Source organism: Camelus bactrianus, chromosome 1, assembly GCF_048773025.1.
Source record: "Camelus bactrianus isolate YW-2024 breed Bactrian camel chromosome 1, ASM4877302v1, whole genome shotgun sequence".
Classification (NCBI taxonomy): domain Eukaryota; kingdom Metazoa; phylum Chordata; class Mammalia; order Artiodactyla; family Camelidae; genus Camelus; species Camelus bactrianus.
The window spans coordinates 23651981-23656839 of NC_133539.1; the positions used below are offsets into that span (position 1 = coordinate 23651981).

At 39.8% G+C, this 4859-nt stretch overlaps 1 pseudogene; it reads right to left on the reverse strand.

The window, feature by feature from the left end:
* Nucleotides 1-1042: 1042 nt before the first annotated feature.
* Nucleotides 1043-1889, reverse strand: LOC105073269 (small ribosomal subunit protein uS2-like; annotated as a pseudogene).
* Between the last annotated feature and the right edge of the window lie 2970 nt (nucleotides 1890-4859).

Sequence of the window (4859 nt, forward strand, 5' to 3'; positions counted from 1 at the left end):
ATGAGCTTAAATACCAATTTCATTCAGTGAAACCAGGGAAAGCTCATAATCTTAAGAAACGGCTGCACTATTCATCTTCTGACATTACAATATATAAAAAGTTCACTTCACTGTAACTTGACCTTCAATAGCACAGTGTCATGAATATTTGGAAGCAAGTTACCTAAATGTGCAAACATGAACAGCTGGACTGAAATTGAACACTGACTGAGTGACGTTAAATGCTGGAGTCCAAAGAGGCAAGGCCGTGAATAAGACCTTTCAGTTCCAATGTTTGACAACTGATCCTTAATGCCAGAAAGGACCAAAGTAGCAGTAGACAAGTATGAAAAATACAGCATGAAGAATGTAGGCCATTTAGTAAAAGAATGACAATGCAAATATGTTAAAAAGAATTGGTCACAATAATATGCAACAAGTGGGATAAATATAGAATGCTGTTCTAATTCTCCAAATTAAATCATAAATTTATATAACTAGTGGGTTGCATTGCCTCTTTAGAAGCCAATGGTATTTAAATGCCTAAAGTTGTTTCATCTATGTGTCAAAATGATATGCTTTGATTTGCAATAGTCTTGATGGCAAGAGTTAATTATTTATATCATTGGCATCCCATCAGAAGAGATAATGTATTTTTAATCCAATTTTTCAGAAAGAAAATGAGAAGATACACCAGGTAACTTTTAATGTCTCTTCCAACCCTTAGATTGTTTAATTAAACTATTTCTATTGATCCATCTTCAAGGTCACTGATTCCTTCCTTGGTCGTGTGTCACGTCTACTGATGAGCCCATAGAAAGCATTCTTTATTTCTATTATTGTATTTTTTGACTTCTTCCATGTTCTTTTGATTCTTTCTTAGATTTTCCATTTTTCTGCTTACATTGCCCATCTATTCTTGCATGTTGCCCACTTTTTCCATTAGGACCCTTATGATATTAATCATAGTTACCTTGTTTATTTAAAAAAATTTTTTTAGAAACTGTTTATTTTCCATCAACCTTATTTCCACCATCTGTTTAAGGGTCTGTGGATGAACAGCCTAAGACCGCTCAGTGGTTGCTCCTCCTCATTCAGTGGCCTGAGTAGTGGGAGCTGCAGACAAGTCTTCAGTAGAAAACTACTGAGTAGGCCGAGGGCACCTGCACCTTTGGACCAGCCTGCAATCTTGGGTTGAGTGGCAGTGAACTCAAGAGCTGCAACAGTGTGTTTACTCTGAAATTCCTCCTTGGTCACAGCCTTTTCAGCAGCACCCTGCTCTTCCTTTTCAATCTCTTTAGGATTTCTTTAGAAGTAGAGAATAGGCATGACCTTCTGTGGGTGTTCACGGGAGGTGGTGCCATGCATGTGCAGAACTTCCCAGGCCAGCGTCCACCACGCCAGACCAGCTAACTGAGCTCCCTGTTTGCTGCATGGATGACAAGGTCCACATAGCACAGAGGAGAGTCTGTGTGACACAGCACAGTGGTAGGTGGGAGACACTTCTGGGAGACACTGGGGTGTCTCTGGGGTCAGCACTGGGGTCAGTAACCACCAGAAGTCTCAGCTCCAGGAAGGCTGCCTGAATCTGAGTCCAGGTTCCAGGAGTGGAGTAATCAGCCATCAGAGTGGCTCCAATGGCAGCAGCAAGCTTCAGCCCAGCTTGTTGGCCAATGTTCCTGGATGCGATGGCATTGAAATCAGCTGGGCTTTCCAAGGCAACAACGGCACAAACAGAGGCTTCTCTCAGGTTTTCTTCAGATTTATGACATCAATGCCATCCCTTTGCCTTTTATGACGTACTGTTCTATTTGGAAGCCAATGTTGGTGCCACCTAAGTGGGTTCCTGCTGCAAAGAGTTTGAGGACATTTGCCTCTTTCATTTGTAGGACATCAAGGGCTCTGGACATTGTGAAATTTTCCCTGTAAATTACAATAGGAACCTTGGACAGTGCTGTGTGTATGTACCTCTCTCTGAGTAGTGTAAAAAAGCTAACCATAGTTATTTTCAATTCCCCATCTGACATTCCCCAAATCTGTGTCCTCTCTGAGTCTGGTTCTATTGCTTGTCACTTCGGACTGTGTTTTTTCTTGCCTTTGGCAGGCCTTGTAATTTTATGTTAAAAGGTGAATTTGATATGTATGAATAATTAGAACTGAACTAAATAGGACTTTAGTGTGAAGATTCATGTTAGTTTTTGCTGTAGCAATAGGTTCTAGAAGATTCAAATCCCTCCAGTGTCCTTGCTGTGTTTTTCCTCTTGACACTGGGCTTCCTTGAGTATGCCTCCTCAGAGAGAGTCTACTTCTTGTAGGACTCAGAGGTGTAAGCCGCTGTCTTCCTGGAGCCCTGCGGGTATGATTGCGTGGTGGGGGCAAGGGAATGCATTCTATCATATTTCAGTTAAATTTCAGTGTTCTCATGGGCCTTGTCCTTGGACCATGACCTTCGCAGATGTTTCTCCATGGTACAGCTTCCCCTGCCCACCGCCCTCTACTCCCTTCCCTTGCTGCAACCTTTCAAATCTATGTCCTTAAAACTCTGATTCCTGTTGACTTTGTTTTTGTTTTCCTTCTTTAGGTGAAACAGGAAGTCTGGGGTGGGGGGACAGAGTGGGAGGAATTCCCTTCCACCAGCTGGGATAAGAATCTGAAAAGTCCTTTCCCCAGGACAGTATCCTTCGTTATGGTGAAAACCATTGGTTCATTTCACAATGATTATTCTTCCTTCCCCAGCCAAAGCCATGGGGATCTTTCTTGTATCGTCACAGTGAGAACCTAGTGGAGGCACCAGACTCAAAGCCCATGAAAATGTGGGGCACCTCTTAAGACTGCAGCCCCTGAAGTTTCTCACTCCTATCTTAGTCCACGTTCTGCTTTCAGCCATTCACCAAAATTACCTTTTCAGTGTTCCTACCAGTTTATGGCTCCAGCCACTTCTGCTCCAGGTCAGCAAGTCTCATCTGTGTCGCTCTGGATGAACTTGTCTCTTAAGATTTCTGCCTAGCAATTCTCCCTGCTACTTCAGTTCTCTGATGGGTTCAAGAATAGTCATGAACTTCCAGTTGGTTCAGTTTTTTCTTGTTGTAAGGCCACCGGTGACAACTTCCAAGTTTTCTGCTTGTGAAAGCTGAACCCAGAAGCCTAAGTTATTTCTAATTGTATATTTCTAAACTTGTAGGCACATGTAATAGTTAATTCCAAGAGTGAAAACTATTCTCTTAGAACTAAATATCTTGTCATTTAAGTACATTTTAAAACTAAAAAATTTTAAAAAGCTGTCAATGTTTAGCATTAGTTGACGTTTAATGTTTTAAGTTTTTGTCAACTTTCACTGTCTCAACAGTGACACAGTGAAAATTGTTTTCAGTTATTTAATTTATGAAACAGTTGCTCCTCAGTTAATAAGTGTAGCTACAGCAATCATTGCCATTTCATGAACTCTTTCTCAGAGGTTACACTGTTTACACTCCCATTAATCAAGAGTAATGTTTGTTCTTAATTTATTCTGTCAGTTTTTTGGTATTAATATATTACTTTAAATAACTCATCATATCTGAAAACTTGATTGAGTTGAGCATTTCACTACATATTTATAAAATTGTTTTGGTTTCTTAATCTAAAATACTTGAAAAATCACATTTAGTGCCACAATCTCAGAGTTCTTTTTTATTATTGAAGATTTTCTGGAATAAAGGGAAAGTATTGTTACTAACAGGATTCAGAACACACTACCCCAAAATGTGGCACTGTGACACACTGAATATTTTAAGTTAAAGGAATTGGAGAAACAGCGGGCGCTGGAAGGACTCTCCAGACTTCTCATCTGAAGCAGCTCATAAGACTCTCATGTAAAATGTGCCCTTGCTATTCCTGGAGTAAAGGAGCATCCTTATCCCTGAAGGTAAATGAACAGGTCTTGTTAAGTTTCCTCCAGTCTACTACACTTAGCTCATACCCTTCCTATCACATTTTCCCACAGTTTGTCACTCTTCACAAAATCCAGCATAAAAACACTCATGTTTTAACTGCTTATTTGGGTTTTCACTTTCTTATAAAGTTTTTGTGTCACATAAAACTTAAATAAATTTGTATGACTTTCCCTTGTTAATCTGTCTTTTGTTATGGAGATTCAGCCAAGAACCTTCAGCAGAAAGAGGGAAAAAAATATTTTTTTCTTCCTAACATTACAAATAAAAAAAAATTTTATCTTTTATTTCTGTTAGTATGAGGTGGTCACTGACACAGGTTGTAACAAACCACCAACATTATCCAAGTTTAAATGATCTTTATTTTGGTAGATTATAATGAAGGATTTCCTCATTTGAATGGCTCTATGATAATTTGATACTTTGTCTCACTTATCAGGCCAGTGTGTGTCAGAGATGGGACCATTTTGTCAAAGGCTGTGGTTTCAATCAGCCTATCTTGGAAGCAGGGTGCCTCTATATAACTCAATTACCTTGATGATTTCTTGAACTGCTCTCTAAGTATAGGCTTAAATAGAAATAAATGCAAATGAAGCTGTCTTCTTAGTTGTAGTAAACTGAACCCCTGAAATTCTGTGGGATGATGAAGAAGGTAAATTTTGAAGCCTGGTACTTCTGGGCGCAGTTCCTGAAGAATGGCTACTGATTGGGAGTTCTCATTTCTTCCAATGGAATGAAACTCTACAAAAAGGCCCCAAACTATTTTATCAGTCTGAACTCCCCGTACAGGTATTTGACTTGCCTAAGAGGAGAGTTTGTGAGATTTCTTCAAGGCAATTCTATCTCCCTGTCTCTCATAACTCTTTCACACATTCTCCTCTCTGCAAACACCTCCCACACCTCCCCACTCCTCCTCATTTTTAACTGATGGCCTTGTTTCTTATTTCATAG